This window comes from Sus scrofa, chromosome 9 (genome assembly GCF_054392235.1).
Source record: "Sus scrofa isolate SSC_HxYL_T2T_F1_AM1 chromosome 9, Sscrofa_HxYL_maternal_Yorkshire_Landrace_v2.0, whole genome shotgun sequence".
Lineage (NCBI taxonomy): Eukaryota > Metazoa > Chordata > Mammalia > Artiodactyla > Suidae > Sus > Sus scrofa.
Genome location: NC_139391.1, coordinates 31,564,447 through 31,590,599, shown reverse-complemented (window position 1 = coordinate 31,590,599; position 26,153 = coordinate 31,564,447). Strand labels below are relative to the sequence as shown.

The 26,153-nt window shown below is 37.9% G+C and overlaps 1 long non-coding RNA gene across 1 annotated transcript in view; it reads left to right on the top strand.

Moving 5' to 3' along the window:
- Positions 1–16,102, top strand: part of LOC106507826 (uncharacterized) — a 57,677-nt gene extending 41,575 nt beyond the window's left edge. The window contains exons 5-6 of the long non-coding RNA XR_002335601.2: positions 13,603–13,826; positions 14,504–16,102. This is a non-coding gene — a long non-coding RNA (uncharacterized LOC106507826). The remainder of the gene's footprint in view (positions 1–13,602; positions 13,827–14,503) is intronic.
- Positions 16,103–26,153: the final 10,051 nt, after the last annotated feature.

Here is a 26,153-nt window from a genome sequence, read left to right as displayed (position 1 = left end):
CCTAACCTCCAAATACCATCACAGTGGGGATTAGACTTTAATATATGAACCTTGGTGGGGTGCCTAAACATTCAGTCCATAACAGAGGGCTTCTGATTTGATTTGAGACTTGGAGTTCCAAAGCCGCCCATCATTCTACATGACCTGAAAGTTCATGGCCATCATCAATGATCCTGTTGGAAGCCCTCCATATCCCAACATTAGTACAGACTGCATTAAACAGATTTAGCAAAGTGTTCTGTATGGGTGGGCAAGAAGGGGCAGGGAATGCATCCTGGAGCAAGATCAATCCTTGTTTTCAAGGAATGAAGTATCCTAGAAGTTGGAAGGAGCTCTGTATGGGAGTGATTAGATGAAGGAAATACTTGGGAGAGAAACAAAAACTAGGAGTAGAAAATATTTTATATTTTTATAGTTTACCTAGTGTTTTTTTTTGGGGGGGTGCACCTGGGGTATATGGAATTTCCTAGTCTAGCGGTTGAGTTGGATCTGCAGCTTCCAGCATACATTACAGCCATAGTCTCAGCAATGATGGATCTAAGTCTCATCTGCACCTATTGCAAGTCTTGTGGCAACTCCGGATCCCCAACCCACTGAAGGAGGCCAGAGATCGAACCTGCATTCTCATGGATATTAGCTGGGTTCTTAACCCACTGAGCCACAATGGAACTCTGATCTTGTAGCTTTATAGACACTAAAAGGGCAGAGTGTTACACACTTGCAGAGTGAGAGAGTGGTGTCCAAATAAGAGTCAGCGGCTGAGAGTTCCAGATGAAGACAGCAATGGATGAGCGCTGGGCCACAGCTGAGCCCGGAGAAATTCCACCCCAGAGGAGCTTTTGAGTGGAACTTTAGGAGACACTTAAGGGAAACTCCACTTTTTAGAGTATTTTAGAGGAGGCTGACCTTTGAAATGGGGCGTGGGGGGGTAGGGATGGATATCAATGCATGTTTCATTTATATGTAACCGGAGTGTGACAAATTTCCCCTCATATTTTTCATTCCTGAAGGAAAGAATCTTTGCTATCACACATAGAGTAATGTTTACTGTGACCAACATTCTGAGTCTTTGTACCCTTCAGAGAAAGAAGGGGGTACCTTAAGTCATTGCAACATGTAATGCAAGTCTTTTCTTTGGAAAACTGCACATCTCTTCACAGGAGATATTGCAGACTCGAGGGTCTCCTGGGTTTTGCTGAGAGGGAAACTGAGGCTCTCTCCACTAGACCAGAGTTTGTAAACCTTTTTTTTTTTTAGATTGAAATATAGTTGATTTATAATATTGTGTTACTTCGGGGGTACAACAAAATGATTCATAATATATATATTACTGAATATACAGATTGAGTTATACATATAAATATGCTTTTTTTCAGATTCTTTTCCTTTATAGGTTATTACAAAATATTGCGCATATTTCCCTGTGCTATACAGTAGGTCTTTTTTGGTTATCGATTCTATATATAATAGTGTGTATATGTTAATCCCAACATCTTAATTTATCCCTCTTCCTGCCTGCCCTTTTTGTTTTTGTAACCATAAATTCTTTTCTATGTCTCTTTGTCTATTTCTGTTCTGTATCTTTTTTTTTTTTTAGAGTTCACATATAGGTGATAGCATATAATAATTGTCTTTCTCTGTCTGACTTAATTCACTTAGCATGATACTCTCTAGGTCCATCCATGTTGCTTTAAATCACATGATTTCATTCTATTTTTAATTTTATTGTAGTATAGATTGCCTCTGCTAATTCCAAATTCCTATTCCTTCCCTCTTCCACCCTCCCTCCCCTTTGGAAACCACAAATCTCTTCTCTAGGTCTGTTAGTCTGTTTTTATTTACATAGGTATGTTGATTTGTGTCATTTCAGATTCCACATTTAAGTGATGTCATATAATATCTGTATCTCTCTTTCTGACTTACTTTGTTTAGTATGATAATTTCTAGGTACATCCATGTTGTTGCAAATGACATTATTTAATTTATTTATTTTTGCACATAGAGGTTTCCAGGCCAGGGATCGAACCTGTATCACAGAAGTGACTCAAGACACTGAGGTAACAATGCCGGATCTTTCACCTACTGTAGCCCAAGAGAACTCCATAAATGGCATTATTTTATTTTTTTTTTATGGTTGAGTAATATTGCATTGTATGAATATGCGAAATCTTCTTTATCCATTCATCTGTTGATGGACATTTAAGTTGCTTCCATTTCTTGACCTTTGTAAATAGTGCTGCAATTAATATTGGGATGCATGTATATTTTTGAACTATGGTTTTCTCTGGATATATGCCCAGGCGTGGGATTGCTGAACCATATGGTGGCTCTGTTTTCAGTTTTTTAAGGAAACTCCATACTGTTCTCCACAGTGGTTGTACCAATTTACATTCCCACCAAGAGTTTAGGAGGCTTCCTTTCCCTCACATCCACTTTTTTAGAAAAGGGCCAAGTAGTTCATACTTTAGGCATTGTAAACTATAGGGTCTTTGCTATAACTCTACTCAGCTCTGCTGATGTAGCAGGAAGTAGCTGATGGATAATACATAACTACAGGACTGTGGCTGTGTTCCAATAGAACAATTTATGGATACTGACATCTGAAATTCATATAATTTTCATGTAACATGACATTTTCCTTAAAAATTTTTCAACTATTTAAAAATGTTAAAACTATTTTTAGCTTGTATGCCACACAAAAACAGGTGCTAGGCTAGATTTGGCCTGCAGGCCACATTTTGCTGACTCCTGCACTAGACTTAGCAGGTGACAGGGGCAGCAGCTTCTCTCCTGCGAAGAAGGGTGAGTGTCAGTCTCTTAACACCAGTTCATCTTCTTTGCCTTCAAGAGTAGTTTCTCTTAATTAAATCGTGTGTAAAGTATATCCTTCTCACAAAGACGAGCATGAATTTTCCTCTGAGAAAATTGGTCTGATAGTGAGGAAAGGATGTTTTTCCCATCAGCTTGGGTTTTTGTGTTTCGTCTTTTGTGAACAACAGACTGCCCCATTATTATGCTAAGAAGCATTTTTCTCTTCCTTGCCAGACCTGAAACTTGGCTGAATCATAAGAACAACCAGGCTGATTGTCAATGGCTATTCTTTTTAGTGCCAGGAAAGAATGGTGCCAACTATGATTAAATTATTTTGATTCTTGGCCTCCCACTGATGGGGACAATGAGGGGTGGTTCTTGCCAAGTTATCCCACCACATATATAAAATCGTTTTTAAGAAAAATAGCCTTATTTTGCATATGTTGCTTTGTAGTCTAAGGGGGGAAGAAACCCAAAAAACACTTTGCCAGCATAGGTGATATTTCCCCATATCATCAATAACATTATTTGAAATGGCCATGTACTACTTCATCATAAGTTGCAAAGAATTTGACCAATTGTTGCCTTTAAGTTGTTGCCAATCTTAACATTATAAAAAAATTGTATAATGAAATTCCTTTGAGATAAAGCATCGTGCAGCTTCATGGTTATTTTTTTTTTTTAGGATGAGTTCCCAGGAATGGAATTGCTTGAGTAAACATATATAGAAGGCTTTTGATAAGTATCATAAAAATACACTCTAAAAACAGTTATCTCAGGAGTTCCTGCTGTGGCTCAATGGTTAACGAATCCGACTGGAAACCATGAGGTTGCGGGTTCGATCCCTGGCCTTGCTCAGTGGGTTAAGGAGCCGGCGTTGCGGTGAGCTGTGGTGTAGGTTGCTGACGCGGCTTGGATCCCGTGTTGCTGTAGCTCTGGCGTAGGCGGGTGGCTGCAGCTGTGATTGGACCTCTAGCCTGGGAGCCTCCACATGCCACAGGAGCGGCCCTAGAAAAGGCAAAAAGACAAAAAACAAAACCAAAACCAAAAAAAAAAAAAAAAAACCCAACAAAAACCCAGTTATCTCAATCAATTTATACTCCTTTCAGCAATATATGAAATTTTCAATTTCTCTGTACTCTTGCCATTTAAAAATTTAATTTCCTGGGAAATCACAAAAATTTAAATAAGATCTATTTCTAATATTTTTCCCATTATTGCGAATATGAATGGGATAGGAACATTGTCTTCCTGACTGTTTATCCTCAGCTCATAACACAGTGCCTGGCATATAGTAAATGTTCAATAAATATAGGTTGAACTAAACAACAAGAGGAAGAAAACAGACAATATCGACAATAACTACATAGGTACTTTATATAGTTTCCTCATGTTTTCAGACTGGCTAATTTGTTACAAAATATGATCCAATTAAATTTATGAAACCTGCTTTTCCAATGCTATGCTTACTAGTGTGCTTTTTCTAAATAGGGCTTAAAACCTAGAAGAAAAACAAAGTGATTGTAGTGTAATATGGTTTTGAATCTCTGATTTTATCTTTATAGAAAACCTTTGGTTTCTATGACCTTTGTACTGCTGATAACCTCTTGCTCTCTCTGTTTAAAATCCAATGAGGTAGCTCACTGGTTCAGGGATATACATCTTTTACTTAGAATGTGTGCATATCCAAAGGCTTGGAAATATACTCATATATGGGATACTTACACAGGTTGGATGGCAGCAAAAGTAAATGACCTTGGACAAGCCATAAATGAAAATATCCTTGTTGTTGATTGAGTGCAATTAGGATTTTGCTTTCATAATAGTAGTTGCAGCTGTGCATTCAAATGAAGAAATGCCTGCAAGGGCAATATTCTCTCTTTAGATTGATACCCGACTGCTACTTGATTGTCTTAGTTGACTTACAGACCCTGTAGTGTTGAGTAAAATTGTCTATTTACACAGACAAAGCAGTTTCTGACTCCAAGGTCATTTGCAATCTATAGAAAAGGAAATTTTTCTTTTTTTCAAAGCCCCTCTTGGAATCTCATTTCCCAGCTCTTCCTTTTAAGTTTTCTGATTAGCTTGTTCTCCACTGTCTCAGGCAGCTGCAAGTTTTGGGGTTTTTTCCTTTGTTTGTTTTTTAGGGCCACACCTGAAACATAGGGAGGTTCCCAGGCTAGGGGTCCAATTGGAGCTACAGCTGCTGGCCTGTGCCACAGCCACAGCAACACGGGATCCTTAACCCACTGAGCAAGGCCAGGGATCAAACCTGCAACCTCATGGTTCCTAATTGGATTCGTTTCCACTGGGCCACAACGGACTCCCTAGAAAAGGAAATTTTTGAGTTTTTACAGAAAGCACTCAGATGAGAGCCATGGAAAATAATTGCAGATTCTTTAGGCAGAATAGTTTCAGGAGGTAATCTCCCATCTCCATTATGAGCTTTTTAGACTTAAACCTTTACTTAAGGTAGCCATCATTGTTTTGTTCACTGATGCATAGAAAGCATAAAAAAAAGTGACTGGTCTTTTCTGATCACAGTGGTATAAAATTAGAATCAGTGAAAGAAAAAAAGCTGAAAAATTCACAAATTTGTGGAAATCAGACAACACACTCCTAAACAACCAATGGGTCAAAGAAGAGATAAAAGAGAAATCAAAAATATCTTGAAACAAATGAAAATAGAAACATAAAATATTGAACTTATAGTATGTTCTAATCGATTTTAAGAGGCAAGTTAACAGCTATAAAAGCTTACATTAAAAAAAAAAGAAAGATCTGAAAGAAACAACCTAACTTTGCACCTCAAAGAACTAGAAAAAAGTGAAAAAACTAGCCCAAAGTTAGAAGGAAGGAAATAACAAAAACTAGAGCTGAAGTTATGAAGTACAGACCAAAAGAAAAATAAAAAAAAATAATAATAAACTGAGAGCACTTAAAAATATAAATGAAATTGATTAATATTTAGGTAAACTAAGAAAAAAAGAGGAGATGCTAAATAAAATCAGAAATGAATGAGGATCCATTGGAACTGATACCACAAAAATACAAAGGATCATAAGAGGTTACTATAAAGTTATATGCCAACAAGTTGGTTAACTTAGAGGAAGTGGATCAATTTCTCGAAACATCCCAGCTACTAAGACTAAATCAGGAAGACAGAGAAAATGTATAAACACCTAATAACCAGTCATTAAACACCACCCAACAAAGGAAAACTCATAGTTTCATGGGTGAATTATACCTAATATTTAAGAAAAATTAAAGTTAATTCTTTTTTTTTTTTTTTGGCTGCCCCACAGCATATGGAGTTTCTGGTTGGGGATCAGATCTGAGTGGCAGTTTTGATCTACATACACCACAGCTGTGGCAATGCCAGATCCTTTAGTCTACTATACCAGGCTGTAGACCTTTAGTCTACTATACCAGGCTGTGGATTGAACCTGTGTCCTGGCTCTGCAGAGACACTGCTGATTCCTTTGGGTCACAGTGGGAACTCCTCAAAGTCAATTCTTTTAAAATTCTTCCAAAAAGTTGAAGAGAAAGGAACACTCAGAAACTCATTTTATGAGGCCAACATTACCATAATGCCAAAGCCAAATAAGGGAACTATAAGAAAAATAAATTGCGGGCCAACAAACATCCCTGAGGAATATATGTGCAAAGACGCTCAACAAAATACTAACAAACTGAATTCAATAGCACATTAAAAGGGTCATACGACATGATCAAATAGAAATTATTCTTGGGATGCAAAGATGGTTCAATATATGCAATTGTGGATACATCATATTAATAGAATGAAATATAAAAATCATATGATCATCTCAATAGATGCATTAAAAAGCATTTGTCAAAACACAGTATCCTTTCGGGATAAAAATTCTCAACAAACTGGATATAGAAGAAATGTAGCTCAACATAATAAGGGCTATATAGAACAAGGCCATAGTTAACATCATATTCAATAATAAAGGATCGAAAGCTTTTCCTCTAAGATAAGGAATAGGACAAAGGTGCCCACTCTCACCACTCCTATTCAACATAGTACTGGAAGTTCTAGCCAGAGCAATTTGGCCAAAAAAAAGTAACATCCAAATTGGAAAGGAAGAAGAAAAAGTATCTTTGTTGGCAGATGCTATAATTTTATATATAGAAAACCCTAAAGACTCAGCCAAAAAACTGTTAGAACTAATCAACGTATTCCATAAAGTTGCAAGGTACAAAATAAACATGTGGAAACCAATAACTAATATACTAGTATCCAATATACCAGTAATGAACTATCCAGAAAAGAAGTAAAGAAAACAATTCCATTCACAATTGACTCAAAAACAATCAAATACACTTAGGAATAAATTTAACCAAGGAGGTGAAAGACCTATAAACTTACCACTATAGGACATAGTTGAAAGAAATGGAAAAAGACACAAATGAATGGAAAGATATCTGTGTTCATGGATGGAGAGAAAGGATATTGTTTAAATAGCCATATTTGTCAAAGCCATTTATAAATTTAATGTTATGTCTATGAACGTACCAATGGCATTTTTCACAGAAATATAGAAAACAATCCTAAAATTTGAATGGTACCACAAATTACCCCAAATAGCCAAGGTGATTTTCAGAAAGAACAAAGCCAGATGTATGACACAAGCTATACTATGAAGCAGTAGTATTCAACACAGGATGGTACTGGCATGAAAATAGATACAGATGAATAGAACAAAATCAAGAGCACAGAAATACATCTTCACATATATGGTGAGTTAATTTTTCTTTTTTCTTTTTTTTTTTTTTTTGTCTTTTTGTCTTTTGTTGTTGTTGTTGTTGCTATTTCTTGGGCCGCTCCCGCGGCGTATGGAGGTTCCCAGGCTAGGGGTTGAATTGGAGCTGTAGCTGCTGGCCTACGCCAGAGCCACAGCAACGCAGGATCCGAGCCGCATCTGCAACCTACACCACAGCTCACGGCAACGCCGGATCGTTAACCCACTGAGCAAGGGCAGGGACGGAACCCGCAACCTCATGGTTTCTAGTCGGATTCGTTAACCACTGCGCCACGACGGGAACTCCTGGTGAGTTAATATTTGACAAGGGAGTCAAGAACATTCAAAAAGGAATAGATAGTGTTTTTAATAAGTTGTGCTGGGAAACTGATATCCACATAGGGAAATATTGGCCAAAGGGTACCAACTCCCAATTATAAGAATAAGTTTCAGGGATTCTATGTATAGCATGGTAATTCTAGTTAACAATACTATATTATATACTTGAAAGTTGTTAATAGACTGCATATTAAATGTTATTAACAAAGCAATGATAATTTTGTGTTGTGATAGAGGTATTATCTAATGGTACAGTGGTAATCATTTTGCAGTATGTAACTATATCAAATCATTGCATTGTATACTTTAAACTTCCACAATGTTATATATTTTTGTATTTCAGTAATGACAGTAGAAAGAACGTGCATGACACATCAAAAGCTCGATAAATATTTGCAGACTGAAGAGGAGTACCACGTGGTTTACCTTCTTTAATCTGCAAATCAATAAATATTTTCCGAGCATTTAAAAAATACTTGTTACAGGGAGTTCTTGTCGTGGCTCAGTGGTTAACAAATCCGACTAGGAACCATGAGGTTACGGGTTCGATCCCTGGCCTTGCTCAGTGGGTTAACCATCCGGCATTGCCCTGAGCTGCGGTGTAGGTTGCAGACGCGGATCGGATTCCACGTTGCTGTGGCTCTGGTGTAGGCCAGCGTCTGCGGCTCCGATTGGACCCCTAGCCTGGGAACCTCCATATGCCGCAGAAGCGGCCCAAGAAATGGCACAAGAAAAAAAAAAAAAAAAAAAAAAAAAACTTGTTACAGATTTACACAATTTTTGTTTCAAGGAGCTTAATAGGCTAATTGGAGTGATAACCCAACACACATGAAAGTTTACCATTTGATATCATATCAATATCTTAGAAGCCAATGTTCCCCTCCCCTGCCAAGAAGACACTTAAAAATACAATGTAAAAATTTCATGGTAGCGGGTGAATGAGATTGTTTCCTCCAATTTTTTTTTTTTTTTTTGTCTTTTTGCCATTTCTTGGGTCACTTCTGCAGCATATGGAGGTTCCCAGGCTAGGGGTCCAATCAGAGCTATAGCCACCGGCCTACGCCAGAGCCACAGCAACGTGGGATCCGAGCCACATCTGCGACCTACACCACAGCTCATGGCAACGCCGGATCGTTAACCCGCTGAGCAAGGCCAGGGATCGAACCCGTAACCTCATGGTTCCTAGTCAGATTTGTTAACCACTGATCTGTGACAGGAACTCTATCTTTCCTCCAATTTTCTTTCCTTTTATTTCCTGTTTCTCTTTCTATTCTTTCCTTTCCTTCCTTCCTTCCTCCCTCCCTCTCTCTTTCTTTCTTTCTTTCCTTCTTGGCATGCGCCCGCAATATATGGAGTTTCCCAGGCTAGAGATCTGAATTGGAGCTACAGCCACAGGCCTTCACCACAGCCACAGCAAACCAGATCCGAGCTGCATCTGTGACCTACACCACAGCTCGTCACAACAGTAGATCCTTAACCCACTGAGCAAGGCCAGGGATTGAACCTGTGTCCTCACGGATAGCTGTCAGATTAATTTCCACTGAGCCACAACAGGAACACCTCATTTCCTGTTTTTATACTGCCACAGTAGACTCCAATATGTATTTCTCTAGATTAAAATCTTTAAATAGCTCCCATGTACTATAGGACAAAATTTAAATTCCTTAGAATGGCTGTGATAGATCAATGATCGCCACAAAATCTTTGGCATTTCTCTCACTAGGAGCTGGGGGTCTCCTCCCCTTGAATGTGGGCAGGATTCATAACTACTTTGACAAAGAGAGATGGCAGAAGTGATGCTTTGCTGTTGATAAGCACAAACCATAGGAGAGTGTCAGTTTCTAATTCTTGTCTCTTGAAACCTGAACTGCCAAAGTTAAACTATCCTGCTATAGACAGTATCCGTAAAATCTCTGAAACAACCAAGAGAGGGAGAGTGGCCCAACAGAGCCTTGCTTTCCATCCTGCCCCACCAAGGCACCAGATATATGAAGAAAGATGCATTGGATTCTCAATTCCAGCTCAGCTACCAGCTGAATATCACCGAGTGACCTCATTCAGCCCCATGTGGAACAGGAGAATCAGCCAGCTGAGACTTGTCCATTCTGTAACTCACAGATTGTGAACAGAGTGGAATGACTGGTTTCAAGCCATCAAATGTGGAGAGGCTGGTTCCACAGAAATAGATGGCCAAAGCAACAACTTATCATGTTTCTTATAAATTAACAGCAATCTCTTTCTTTACCACATTTTTCTCTATTTAAAAAATTTGAGGAGTTCCCATCATGGCTCAGCAGTAACAAACCCTACTAGTATCCATGAGGACATGGGTTTGATCCTTGGTCTGAATCATTGGGTGAAGGACCTGGCAATTGCCCTGAGCTGCGGTGTAGGTTCAGACGCAGCTCAGATCTGGTGTTGCTGTGGCTGTGGTGTAGGCCAGCAGCTACAGCTCTGATTGGACCCATAGCCTGGGCACTTTGATACGCCATGAGTGTGGCCCTAAAAAAAAATTGATAGGAGTTCCTGTCGTGGCGCAGTGGTTGACGAATCCGACTAGGAACCATGAGGTTGTGGGTTCGGTCTCTGCCCTTGCTCAGTGGGTTGACGATCTGGCATTGCCATGAGCTGTGGTGTAGGTTGCAGACGCAGCTCGGATCCTGCATTGCTGTGGCTCTGGCGTGGGCCGGTGGCTACAGCTCTGATTAGACCCCTAGCCTGGGAACCTCCATATGCCGCGGGAGCAGCCCAAGAAATGGCAAAAAGACAAAAAAAAAAAAAAAAAAATTGATAGACTTTATTCATTTTCTAAGAAGTTTTGGTTAACAGAAAAAAATTGAGCTAAAAATACAGAGAGCTCCCATACATCCCTTACCTCCTACAAATTTTCTCTATTTTTAATATCTTACAGTAATGTAGTATATTTGTTATAACTAATGAGCCAACATTGATATATTATTTAGTAATTCCATAGTTTACATTAGGGTTCATTCTTGTGTTGTACAGTCTGTGGATTTTATATATAAATAACATATATACACAATTACAGTGTTAATACTAAGTAATAGTTTCATTGTCCTAAAAATCCCCTGTGATCATCCTTCCCAGAATCCCTGTCAACATCGATATTTTTATTGTCTCCATAGTTTTGCCTTTTCTAGAATGTCATATAGTGGAAATAACACAGCATGTATCCTTTTTCAGATTGGCTTCTTTCACTTAGTAATATGTATTTAAAGTTCTTCCACATCTTTTGGAGGCTTAATGACTCATTCTTTTTAACAGCCATGTATTTTTCCTGCTAGAAATAAATTTTAATTCTTCCAAAATGGCTGTACCATTTTGCCTTCCCACAAACAATGAATGAAAGTTCTTGTTGCTCTTCATCCTCACCAGCTTTTGATTTTGTTAGTGGTCTGAATTTTGGGTATTCTATTAGGTGTGCAGTGGCATCTCATTGCTGTTTCAATTTGAATTCCCTATGAAGTTGAGCATTTTTGCATATGCTTATTTGCTCTCTGTGTATCTTCTTTGGTAAGATGTTTCTTCAGAACTTTTATTAATTTTTAAATTGGGTTACTTGTTTCATTACTGGTGAACTTAAGCATTCCTTTGTATATCAATTCTTTAGCTGAACATTATATGTTTTGCAAAGATTTTATCCCATGTTCCTCCACTTTATTCCTTAAAACACAATCTGCTATGCTCAAATTAAAAAAGAAGGCTTGCTTTCTCTGCATATCATGCTCTCTCTTATTTCCATGACTTTGCACAGGTGACTCTCCTGAAATCTGCATTCAAGGCAGAAAAAACTTTACTTTTACTTGAAGTATAAAAAGTATTAGAGGAGTTCCCGTTGTGGTTCAGTAGTTAATGAATCCGACTAGGAACCATGAGGTTTTGGATTTGATCCCTGGCTTTATTCAGTGGGTTAAGGATCCGGCGTTGCTGTGAGCTGTGGTGTAGGTCGAAGACGTGGCTTGGATCCTGAGTTGCTGTGGCTCTGGTGTAGGCCAGTGGCTATGGCTCCGATTCAACCCCTAGCCTGGGAACCTCCACATGCTGCAGGAGCAGCCCAAGAAATGGCAAAAAAGACTCCCCCCCCCAAAAAAAGTATTAGAGGAGTATATCATATCCTGTGTGAAACCTTCCTGTATTTCAGATTTAGTGCTTCTATTCTCTGTCCTCACAAATTACTTTGTATATCCTTCAATTAAAACACTTAGCACATTGTATTCTCTCTCTGGTTTATGATCCTGCCGACCAAATGGATCATGAGTATCTCAAGGACAGGGATCATATATTTTACATCTTTATACAATTCTCCAGTCCTCCATGTAAGAAAAAAGATGCATGACAGACACAAATTGCATGAAGGAATAACCAGAATAAACCTAGAGGGGTTAGGTATAGGAGGAGACATCATGAGTTATTTCACAGAGCATTTCATGATAGAAATTACATGCTTCAAGATGGAGGAATGGAGAATAGCCATTGACTAGAAATGAATGAAAACATTTTGAAACACGGTAGAAACACATCCATTAATGGCAAATTTTTTTGTTTTAGAAGGCTCTCTCTTTTTTCATAATTGTAATACACAGCATATTATAAAAAATACCCCAAATATAGAAAAATATAGAGAAAATAAAATTACCTATAATCCCACCATTTAGACACATGGATGATTAACAATGGATTGTTGTCCATTCATCCAGACTTTTTTGTTATACATTTACCGTGTTCTTTTTCTAACAAAGTCTCTTCTAAAAAATGTTATGTTAAAATATTAAATATTTGCCTTAAGAAGAGAGAGAAAAGGAGCCATATACTCAAAAATTTAATACTTGAATTCTACTGCTCTGGTCAATTTTCGCTTTTCCAGAAAATCCACACTCAGAAACTTTATTGCATAGTATCACAAACTTTTGATTCTGCTATCTAACAATTAGCTTTTTCATATTATAACCTCCTCAATAGTATTGATAAAATGAGCAGTTTTCATATCAGAAACAAAACAAGTGAGATGGGTTTGTAAATTGCCTAGAGAACATCTCATATGATTCTCTTTATTTTATAGGAAAATATACAAAGGCAGTACTTTTATTTTTCCAATAGGAATTGGTATTAGAGTATGGTAATATTTTTTAAACAAGTGAGTGATGTCTTCTGAAAATGACAATGTCTAAATATTCAGTGAATTCCAGGATTCTATCATGATAGCCTCTAAAATGACCCCCAATGATCCCCAGCTCCTAGTAGTAACACCCCTGTGTAATAGTCACTCAGAGTTGTAGCTTCTCTTACTTCTGGTGTCTGCTCCCCTTGTGGCTGAAGTTGGTATGGGCGCTTGCTGTAGGCTTCCTGATGGGAGGGGCTGATTCCTGCCCACTGGTAGGTGGAGCCAATTCTAATCCCTCTGGTGGGTGGGGCTTAGTCTCTGGATGGGATTAGAGGCAGCTGTGCCTAAGGGGTCTTTAAGTAGCCTGTTTACTGAGGGGTGGGGCTGTGATCCCACCTGGATTGTTGTTTGCCCTGGGGCTTCTCAGCACTGACTGAGGGTGGGGCCGGATTTTCCCATAATGGCCACCTCCAGAGAAAGGCACGCTGCTGAATATTCCCGAGAGCTTTGCTTTCAATGTCCTTCCCTCACAACAAGCCACACTCACCCCTGTTTTCCCAGGATGTCCTCCAAGAACTGCAGTCAGGTTTGACCCAGATTCCTATGGAGATTTTGCTTTGCCCTGGGACTCAGTGCAAGTGAAAGTCTGTGTGCGCCTTTTAAGAATGAGATCTCCGGGAGTTCCTGTCATGGCTCAGTGGGAAGGTATCCGACTAGGAACCATGAAGTTGCGAGTTCAATCCCTGGCTGCGCTCAGTGGGTTAAGGATCCGGCATTGCTGTGAGGTAGGTTGCAGACATGGCTTGGATCTGGTGTTGCTGTGGCTCTGGTGTTTGCCGGCAGCTGTAGCTGTAGCCCTAGCCTGGGAACCTCCATATGGCGCAGGTGCGGCCCTAAAAAGACAAAAAAAAAAGAATGGGGTCTCCGTTTCCCCCAGTCCTGTGGAGCTCCTGTGCATAAGCCCCACTGGCCTTCAATGCCAGATCCCCACACGTATAAGTTTGATGTGAGGCTCAGAACTCTCACTCCTGTAGGTGAGTCTCTGTGAACCAGTTAGTTTCCAGTCTGTGAGCCTTCCCACCCAGGAGGTATGGGGTTGTTTATAACGTGAAATCACCCCTCCTATCTCTTGATGTGGCCTCCTCTTTTTCATTTGGAGTAGGATATCTTTTTTAAGGTTTCCAGTCCATTTGGGTGAAAAACACTCAGCCTTTAGTTGTGAATTTTGTTGTTTTTAGGAGAGAAGTTGAGCTCAGGTCCTTCTGTTCCACTATCTTAATCCCATCTCCATAGTCACTCTTTTTTTTTTTTTTTCATAGTCACTCTTATAGTGTGGGCTCTGTATATTGACTCACATCGAATAAGTAAAATATGGCAGACGTAATGGGATGTCACCTCAAAATTTCCAAGTTCCAAGACACTGGCTTTCATCTTAAGTGCATTCTCTCTCTCTCTCTCTCAGTCATTATCTCTGAAGGAAACCAGCTGCGCTGCTGTGAGGCACCTGTGTGGGAAGTCCAGGTGTGAAGGATCTAAGCCAACCAGTAACTATGTGAGTGAACTTGGAAGTTGATTAATGTGATCATGCTTTCTAAACTGTTTACCATGTTATTTTCATTTAACCTTACATTAGTACTCAAGTGGGCTCTTGGTACCATGGCAGGAATTAAATGCTTCAGCTGAAAGAAGTAAAAAGAGATCTGGCTAGAAGTTTTAGGTTGTGTATTTCACCTCCTGAAAGACTATACCTAAGCAACTCACTAGAGGGCACTCTTTCTAGTAGCTAGCCCCATTTAGGAATTTTTATATTCTAATATTGGCTCTTGGAGGTCATAACTTTCCACTAGATCATTTAGGCTTAAGGAATAATGGGAAAAAAGTTTACAATTCCAATACAAACCCCAAAGTTTTAAATGTGTGGTAGATTTCTCTTATGTTAGAACTGTTCCATTCTGATGTGGGACTATTTGCAGTTTTTATTAATCTACTTTGCTTGCATATTTATACACTTTACAGCAAAAAAATTAATAGGCTTGATTAAGAAATTCCCCATACCCTGATGGGGAGTTACCATAATTACAGTAAAAGCAGTATGTTCCTAACATCTGTAAAAACATTCTGAAAAACATCTACTCATAAATTTTTGGACACTGGATTATGTACCTCTGTTGGCTTCCTTGGAATATCATCTCAGACAAATGCAAGACTAAGAGCTAGAATCATAAGATAGACCCAACTTTCAATAATAGAAAAGGCTTATTTACTCTCCCATTCCAATTTGTCACTCCTATCCTCCAAATGTGGACATACAGAATTGCTCATAATATTAATAGGACTTTTGGAACATATGGTGTTGATATTGGCTTCTGAACTGAAGCTGTGTTTAACATCAGGGGGCATTGTGGGGAGTGAGGTCAAGTTTCGGGCATCATCTAGAAGAAACTTTTGTCACTGGAACAAAACACTGCATCCCTGATGTCTGTCCAAGACCATTTTTATGTAATATTTTTCTTCTACATCTATCCAGAAGCAAGGATATGATGCTTTCTAGTTGATCATCCTCAAAGTTAATTCATTATAAGTTAAGGAAAATTCCTTGCTTTCATGTACTCCTGGGGCCCAAGCATTAGAAATGTAGACTCACTGCTAACTGGCTTAATTATTAATTCAAATCTTGAAGCATTACATGTGAAATAATATCTAGGCAGTCTCTGATTTAGTGATTCAAAATCATGGATGGGAAACATTATTAGCTTATTACCTAGTATTTTAAAAGGGCTATGATTTTTTTTAAAGTTATTTTAGCTTTTAAACCTCAGTTTTTCCATGTATACAGTGGTGAAAATAATTATTTATAATCTTTCTGGAGTCCCCGCTGTGGGGCAACAGTATAGATGGTATCTTGGGAGTGTTGGGACACAGGTTCGATCCCTGCCCCAGCACAGTGGGATAAGAATGCTGTGTTGCTGTAGCTGTGACTCAGGTTGCAAATGCGGCTTGGTTCTGATTCCTGTTCCAGGAACTCTATATGCCGTGGGGCTGCCAAAAAAGAAAAAAAAAATTATAATCCTCCTTCAAATTGTTGCAAAGATTAAGTGGGTTAATATACGTTAAGACCCTTGGAAAAATGCCTTGCACATAAAAGTGATGATGAAGCTCCTTTCCTCCATCTTCCAAACTTGTCAGATGTGTCCTTAGCCTGAATTTCCTTCTACCTTCTCCTTACACCATGGAATGACACCCCATCATTGCTATTATGGTTACAATAAATGTCTTTCCTTTTTTCCAACTGAACATTCTCTTGAAAGTTCTCTTGAACTTCTCTCATTTTTTTTGGCCTTAGTTCTGTGCTTCTTGTATTTGGATACATCTACCTTGTCTTTTCCAGAATGTCCTGGATTCAGCTTTATTATCAAAAAATATTTCTATTTTGATTCTTAGCACTAATGGTAGGATAAAGAATTTTTATTCTTATTTTTTTAAAAATAAAGGTGTTTATATCATTAGTAAGCAGCAATTTGTTGATAACATTTTGGTGTTAAAATGACTTTTTTGAGGTCTCTACAGATATATCTTATTTTGCCAATGGATAAGGTCAGCTCTGTCTAGGGAATTAGAATGGGTTTTTGATCATTTTACTCATATGATGTTCCTTATATTTGTGTCCCTATATTCACAGAGCTTAGGAAATCTTAGGCACAGATTGAGTGCTTAGGAAAACTTTGTTGAATAGATATAGTCCAAAAATTGGTGGTGGATGCAAACTATTACATTTTGAATGTATGGGCAATGGGACCCTACTGTACAGCACAGGGAGCTGTGTGTGATTGGGTCACTTTGCTGCACAACAGAGGTTGAAGAAACACTGTAAATCAACTATAGTTTAATAATAATAATAATTATAATAAAATACAGTACAACCCTCCCCCCCCCCCAGGATTTGATAAATCGCTTTCTTTTTACTTTGTTATGAAAAGTTATATTACTTCTATGTACAGCAAAGATTTTAAAGTAAGGGTCTGAGTAGAGCAAGCCAAGAGACAGAAATATTGAGCTGAGGTTTATGCAGGATTCTGTTGGATAACAGAGAAGTATTTAACCCAATTTGGGTGGAAAGGAGTAGTGTGTGTGTGTGTGTGTGTGTGTGTGTTTTGCCTCCTGAAGAAGGATGAGTTTTGAAGGATGTAAAGTCATAGTAAAATATAGAAGGTAGAAGGGTATTTCTCATAGCACACAAAAAGTTGTGATGATACAGCATGATAAATGGGGAGGGACCCACAGTCTCAGTGTATATGTCCTTGTGGTTTCTCTCCTTGCCCTCACCTTATATTATTTTCTAATCTATTCATCTAATCTTCAAGCATTTTATATGTACTTTATCTAAAACATTTTTCCAATATTTAATCTTATATGAGTTTTATTATCGTAATTTATATTTTTAATCCTTGACTCCCTCTGTTACACTTTACTTTTATTTTATGGGTTTTAGCTTTTAATAATAACCTTTTATGTCCTTTACTTTCATGGCTTTTGGTCTACTAATTCTGTTGACCTTTATCTTTACTTTCACCTATCTTATTTTTATTTTAAAATTCTAAATCCCATCTTTATTTGCATTCATGGGCTCATTCTTAATTTCTACCTTCTATTTTTCCCCTAGCCCACTCTTAATTTCAGTTTTACTCTTCTCTAAACTTTTAATGTACTCTTAAAAAATATTATTTCTTCTATCCCTTATCATCTTCCTTTTTTTCTTTCTTTTTTTTTTTTTTTGTAGTGGCAACAGGAAATATGGCCACAAGGGTGACCGAAAGGACAGACCCATTACTGAGAAGGCAGGCACCTTTCTTGCCAACTGTGGTATCCCAAACCCTCCTGCATTCTCTCTCACCTCCACTTTCCTTCATCTTCTTGTTAAGTCCAGACATCTCACCTTTGAGCAAATATCAGACTGAAGTCCTAAACCCACTGATGTTCATCCATTGATTACTTCACTGGAAGGGATTCTTTTTCCAGGCACTAAAATGTCTAAATTCAGTTTAGTATCTCTAAATACAAATTTTTCTCTCACCTGGCCAGAAGGAAAACTCTCACCTACTGTGGGCTGTGGTTTCACCCTCAGGTCTGCGTTAAAATGTGAAGCCATCTGTTAAAAAGAGAATGGAGAATATGTTCTAGGGGTGCACTCTTTGGGTTTCAGAGAAGATACCCAGGGTAGAATACCGCTGTGTCATCTGAGAGCGGTAGAAGGAAATCTTCCATCCCACTGCCTCTATGCCCTGCATGTGCTCACAGTCTAATGCATTGCCTTATCATGTGTTGGGAGTTAGAGCAGGGAGAGAAATGAAATAGAAGTAAAAAAAAAAACAAACCAACAAACTGGCCTCTTTCTAAATAAATGAGTCTAACTTTCTATGCCTTTCCTAAATTTATCACTTTTTTCTTTCTTTTTTTTTTTTTTTTTTTTTTTTTGCTTTTCAAAAAGGACTTTTCTTTGTAAAGCCAATTTTCTTTGAATTACTTGTGTTTTAAGAAGTTCTGGATTGGAATTACAGAAAGTCCAAACTGTTATCAGTACTGTACATCAGAAATTCACTAAATCTGGTCTAAAGATACGGTCTTACCCATTCCTTTTACAAATTCATATTAATAATATCATGTTGTTCATACTTGCCTATAAATTCATATAAATACTATAATGCTCTTTATACCAATTCTGATATAAATAATAATCTTAGTATAAAAATGAATAAAGGGCAGATATCCACTCCCTAAAGGCTTATTTAAAATACCGCCTATATTAATTTCCTAGGGCTACTGTAACAAATTGTCACAATCTGGGTGGTTATATTCATTGACTCCCAGCCCTGGAGGCCAGAAGTCTAAAATCGAGTGGTGGTGAGGTTGATTCTTTTTGGAGGCTCTGGGAGAGAATTCATTCCATGCCTCTTGTCTGGTAGCCTTTGATGTGCCTTGGCTTGCACAGCACAACTCCTGTGTGCTCAGTCTTGACATGGCCTTCTTGTCTGTGCCTCTCTGTGTCTTCTCCCCACACCTCTCTCTCCTTTTTCTTATAAGGACACCAGTCTTCTGGTTTTGGCCCCACCCTCAATCCAGAATGATTTCATCTCAGGATCCTTAACTTAATGACAGTGGCAAAGATTCTTTCACCAAATCAGCTACCTTCACATGCTCTAGGGCTTAATGTCTTTTGCAAGGACAGTATTCAACTCACTACAGTCAGTCATAACTTTCTTCACTTTTTTCTTTGCTGATGCTGCTAAGCAGGGGTGAATAAATGGTACACAGGATGTGCTCTCAAGTAATATTACTGGTTTACACAAGCATTTTTATTATAAGGAAGTGAAATCCAAGCTAGCTGGCTTAAAAGCAAAGGGTTTATTGTAGTGGAATGAGAGGCTCTTTGATGGACAACTAAGGATAGGAAAGAACCTCTAGCCTCAACAGTACTAAACAGTGAACATAAAGCAACTGAGGTGGTGCCTTCCCTTTCTCTGGGGCTGAATGGTCACTCATATACTGCTTCTATCTGCTTTTCTCAAGTATGTCTTAGTTGGCTCAGGCTGCTAAACCAACACATACTTTGTGGCTTAAATAAAAGTCATTTATTTCTCACAATTCTAAAGTTTAGAAAGTACAAGATCAAGGTCCAGGCAGATTAAATTCTTCTGCAAGAGGACCTTCTTTCTGGCTTGCAGATGGTCACCTCCTTGTTATATCCTCACATGTGGAGATGGGGATGCTCTCTCTTTTTCTTCTTTAAAGGATACCAATCCCATCATGTAAGACTAGATACTATAAAACTCCTAGAGGAAAACATAGAACACTCTGACATAAATCGTAGCAATAGTTTTTGGATCCTTCTCCTAAAATAAAGGAAATAAAAGCAAAAGTAAACAAATAGGTCTTAATTAAACTTAAAAGCTTTGGCACAAAAGGAACTCTTGACAAAATGAAAAAACAATGTACTGAATGGGAGAAAATATTTGCAAATGATATGACCAATAAAGGATTAATATCCAATATATATCAACAGCTCATACAACTCAACATCAAAAAAAAAAATAGTCCAAATAAAAAGTAGGCAGAAGAACAAAATAGACATTTTTTCAAAGAGGAAATTCAGATGTCCAACATGTACATGAAAGTTTACTCAACAATTACTAATCATCAGGGAAATGAAAATTATAACTATAATGAGATATCATATTATACTGTATACTGTAAGAATGGCTATCATCAAAAAAACACAAATAATAGATGTTGGTAAGTTTGTGGATAAAAGAGAAGCCCCATACACTGTTGGTGGGGGTGTAAATTGGTGCAGCCACTTTGGAAAACAATATGGAGCTTTCTTAAAAAACTAAAAATAAACTATTGTATGATCCAGCAAGTCTACTCCTGGGCATATATCCAAAGAAATAAAAACACTAATTTGAAAAGAAACATGCACCTCAGTGCTCACAGCTGCATTATTTAGAATTGCCAAGATGTGGAAGCAACTTAAGTGTCCATTGATAGATGAATGGATTAAGAAGATGTGCTATGTATTCACAATGCAGTACCACTCAGCCATAAAAAGAATGAAATTTTGCCATTTGCAGCAACATGGATGGATATGGAGGGCAATAGGCTAAATGAAATTATTCAAAGACACATACTGTATTGTATCAAATATGTGGAATCTAAAAAATACAGCAAACTAATAAATGTAACAAAAAAGAACAAACTAGCTGTCACCAGTGGGGAAATGGGGGGAGGGGTAATATAAGAGTTAGGGAGTAGGAGGTACAAACTATTGCATATAAGATAGGCTACAAGGATGTATTGTACAACACAGAGAATATAGACAATATTTTGTAGTAACTGTAAATGTAGTATAACCTTTTAAAATTGTGTTAAAAAAGATAAACAAACTTGATAAATCTTCACCCAGACTCATCAAGGAAAAAAAGAGGGCCCAAATCAATAAAATCAGAGATGAGAAGGAGGAATTACCACACACCACAGAAATACATAGGATCATAAGAGATTACTATGGACAAGCCAATAAAATGAACAACCTAGAAGAGATGGACAAATTTCTGTAAATGTGTAATTTTCCAAGGCTGAACCAGGAAGAAATAGAAAATATGAATAAATCAGTTAGCACTATTGAAGTTGGATCAGTAAACAAAAATCTCTCAACATATGTCCAGGACCTTCTAGTTCTTGTTACGTCCGCTAGTTACAGTTGCTTCTTCTATGTCTCAATATTCGTTAAAAGAAATGAGACTGCCTCTATGCATTTTTCAGAATTATATAAACTAAGGATATTTCCCATTCTTTATCTGGGTCTCCTTCATATTAGATGTTCAGTTATGGCACCATTAACAATGGCTGGATATATAGGAAGAGGGAAGTGCCATGTGTCATGTGGTTGGCGGGACATTCAGCAGTGAATTTGGGTAGGCTTAGCTTTCCTGAGATAGTGACCAAAGAGAGGATATATCCAATATAGTTAGTTTTTGGTTAAAAAAAGTATTTTCTCCCCCATCATTAATCTGTATCTTTTCCAACATTTGATATTGTCAGATATTGTAATTTCGGCAATTTGATGAGTGTGAAATGCTTTTTATTTTATATTTCTTTAGTAATTACTGACATTGAGTGTCTGTTTTGTTTTGTTTTGTTTTGTTTTTGTCTTTTTAGGAATGCACCTATTGCACATGGAATCTCCCTGGCTAGAGATCGAATCTGAGCTATAGCTGCCAGCCTACACCACAGCCACAGCAATGCAGGATCCAAGGCGCATTTGCCACCCACACCATTGCTCACGGCAATGCTGGATCCTCAACCCACTGAGCAAGGCCAGGAATCAAACTTGCGTCCTCATAGATACTAGTCAGGTTCGTTTCTGCTGAGCCACCATAGGAACTCTCTGAATGTTTTTTAAAAGTTTACTGGCCATTTGGGTTTCCTGTTATGTTAAAAGCTTTTTCATAGTTCCACTCATTTTTCTATTGGGTTATGTCTTATTGATTGGTACATAAACTCTAAATATTAATCCTTTTTGGGCTATGTATGTTGCAAACACCTTAAGCCAGTTTGTAATTTAATTTTAAACTATCATATTGTGTTTTCAAGAACAAAAGTTCTTAATTTTAAATTAGTTATTTCATGGTTAGTTTTTTTTTTCTGTGTCATTTTAAGTTTATACATATTCCAAAGTCATAGAGATAATCTATATTTTCTTTTTTTTTTTTGTCTTAGAGGCCACACGTGTGGCTTATGGAGGTTCCCAGGCCTGGGGTCTAATCAGAGCTGTTGCTGCTGGCCTACACCAGAGCCACAGCAATGCCAGATGTGAGCCGCATCTGAGACCCACACCACAGCTCACAGCAACTCCGGATCCTTAACCCACTGAGCAAGGCCAGGGATTGAACCCGAAACCTCATGGTTCCTAGTCAGATTAGTTAACCACTGGGGAACTCCTATATTTTCTTCTAAAAGTTGTAGATTTGTAAAATGGCAGAACTTCAGTGAAGGCTCTTATGCCTAAACCAGATAAAGTTGATAAAACCTGATAGGGAAAAAGTGGGACTTGTAATTAGGATATTAAAGTACATGCACTTGAAAATCTTGAATACCTAAATTTTTCAGAATCCTTTGACCTGAAAAGTGGCCCATCCATCTCAGTGGAAGATACATCCCCCTTCCTTGCTTGAAGTTATGCAAGTGCCTCAAAGGAGGCCAGTACTTTTTATGACAGTCTCTTTCTACTCAGGAACAATCTCACTTCTCCTGACCACAAGATCACCAAAATGCCAAATCTCAGTGCAAAGTAATTAGATAAGTACTGGGATTGCTAAGGGAGAGACATTATACATCAAAGGACTACATTACCTGGCATGAGTAAGGAGTTAACCCTGGGGGTGCTGGATCACTGCTGCGGAACGCAATGCTGGCTAAGAGGGGAATGTCAATATAGAGGCATTGTACTGTAATACAAGACTTAACATCCTGACCTGGGCGCTGGGTGATTGCTTTAGCATGTTGATGAGATGGTTCTTGAATGACTAGACAAATTAATATTTCTCATAAATGAAACAGAGATGCCAGAACTGCCATGGATAACTGTGGAGGAAGCAATCAAAAGGCTCAGAGGAATGGACATGCTCAAATGGGTTTATTAAACCACAATTTTCCTTGGGAGGACCCAAAGTCATTCCATTTTCCAAAGCAATTGAGAATATGCTAGCAAGGGGGCAAACATTATTGAAAGAATTAAGAATGGATCATGTCATAGGAGATGCTTATAGTAGTAGGCTCCTTAGTAACATGAGAAGGATGATAGGACCTTGAAATAGTAAAGGACAGGTGGCAACACTTCATTTTCATAATCAAGGTGGGCCTAATTACCATAATGGTAGAATGAGAGCAGGTCCTGACTCAAAGGGATAGATGACTCAGAGAACATGGTTTTCCTAGAGGCAAGAAAGCTGCAGGGCAAACAAGAGTACTGCTTAATGTATATAATCAAAAGAGATCAAGTGATGAAAAGGGAATTCCCATCATGGCTCAATGGAAATGAATCTGACTAGTATCCATGAGCAGGAAGGTTCAATTCCTGGCCTTTCTCAGAGGGTTAAGGATCAGGCTTTGCTGTGAGCTGTGGTATAGGTCACAGATGTGGCTCGGATCTGACTTTTCTCTGGCTGTGATGTAGGCCAGTGGCTACAGCTCTGATTCATCCCCTAGTCTGGCAACCTCCATATGCTGCAGGTGCTGCCCTAAAAAGACAAAAGAAAAAAAAAAAAAAAAAGAAAGAAAAGGATGAATAGACAGCTGTGGTCAACCTCTGCAATGGTAAATAATGACCCCTTGAACACTTTCCAGACATGAGCCAGTTTTCACACTCTGAACTATAGAGCGATCACATTCTGTGAAGAAAGACCCTGCAACATCATGTCAAGTGTATATAGTCATGATTATCCCAGTCTCTCCTAAAGGGACCTGGTTAATCATCTTCTTAGGTAACTCTACCCTGGGGAAAGGGAAATCATTTTGAGAGCTGCTGGATACAGAGTCAATTGATGCTAAGACATGGGGTTTCAAATCAATCCCTTGACATTCCTATTAGAGTAGAAGCACCATGTTTTGTTTCTCATAGATGGTTTTAGCTAGATTTTAAACATATCCAGTCTAACAATTTTGTCTGTTAATTCTTGTGTCTTGTACATTTATATTTATGATTCAACATATCTACTAATTTTTACCATTTTATTTTGTAATTTAGTTCTGCTCTTTTCCTTCTGATTTTCTGCCTTTTTTTCCCTACTTTTTGTGGCTTTTTAAAAATCAAGTCGTTTTTTTCTTCCTTATCCCATTTTTTCCCAGATGATTTTGGAGGATATAAATTCTGTATGTTTTTCCATCGGTTAGTTTAGACATTTTAGTATGTATATATTAAAACATTTAATAATTTTACTTTCTTCCTCAAAGAACTAAGAACATTGTAACTCACTCTTTTCTTCCAAATTGTGCATTTTTCCCACTAGCATTTTAGTTCTGTAGTTTTTTTTTTTTATTTTCCCACTGTACAGCAAGGGGGTCAGGTTATCCTTACATGTATACATTACAATTACAGTTTTTCCCCCACCATTTCTTCTGTTGCAACATGAGTATCTAGACATAGTTCTCAATGCTATTCAGCGGGATCTCCTTGTAAATCTATTCTAGGTTGTGTCTGATAAGCCCAAGCTCCCGATCCCTCCCACTCCCTCCCCCTCCCATAGTTCTGTAGTTTTAAAGCCCACTATCAATGTTAATTTGCATATATCCACATACTAACATTTTTTCTTCACTGTTATTTTCTCTTAGACCTTTTTAAAATTATATTCTCTGTTTTATAAGTACACATTTAAACAGTTTTTAAGAGAGGATCTCTTGCTAGTTAATTCTCAGTTTTGTATAGAAATGTTGGTTGTTCTTGTTGAACCATATATTTGCTGGGTATCCAAATCTGGGCACATGTGCATGCATGTGCATGCATGCACACACACAAACACATGCACACATGCAGTTTTTTAATCGTGTATTTTTACTTATAATAATAATAATGTGATATGAATATTACATAAGCTCCCAAATAATCTCAAATATGATTTAGTGGCTGTTTAATATTCTATTGTATGGGTAAACTATAATTTATTTAAATTATCTCTGAATATTTATTATGTAGGTAGTTTTCAACTTTTTACTGTTATAATTAATACTGCAACATTCTCGAACATAAATCTTCGTCCACGTTTCTGAATGTTTCTTTAGGGAATATTACTTGGAGTAGAATTTCTGGGTCAGAATTTCTTAGCCTTATAAATTTAATTTTACTTCTCTCCTCCCCCCACTACCCATCTGCCACTGAATCTCTGGAATCACTATTTAAATTAAAATTCCTACTTGCATCAAAGTAAAACCTGCACATGATTAAAAAATCAAATAGTATGGAAGGATTAAAAATGAAACCAAACAGACCCCAGTTCTATACCTCCCCCTTCTATGTCTACTTGAAGAGTTTACAAATATTTCAGTTACAGTTCTGCTAGTTATATCAACATTTCCAAACAGTCTGCATGTTCTATTTCAGCACTATTTCATTTCTTTCCATTTTGTTAATGAAGATTTTAGCACTCTCACACCTTTCTCTCTCTCTCTTCCCACCCCCATCTCCTACTCTCTGTTTACTGTAATTCTACATTTTTACTTTCAAGATTAATAAGCTATACATTGTTTTGTCAGCATAGAAAAAATATTCTAGAAGCTGATTCTAAATGTTGAAAACAGTAAGATGTACCTGATCAGAACTGTGTAAATGTTGCTTGCTGTAGCGCTAAGCATTGTGCTATGATTATAGAGTTTTCTCTTGGTATTCTGCCTCTTTCACTGTCTCTTCCTTCTCAGCTTTTGTCTGTTGCCTTTTTCCTATGTCTAAATATAGGAGGACCCCAGAGTTTGTTGCTGTCTTCCATCCATTTCTCTTCTTCATCTGACTTTCTCCCTAGTTCTCCATCCAGTACTATAGATTTAATCCTGTACAGAATCCCAAAAGT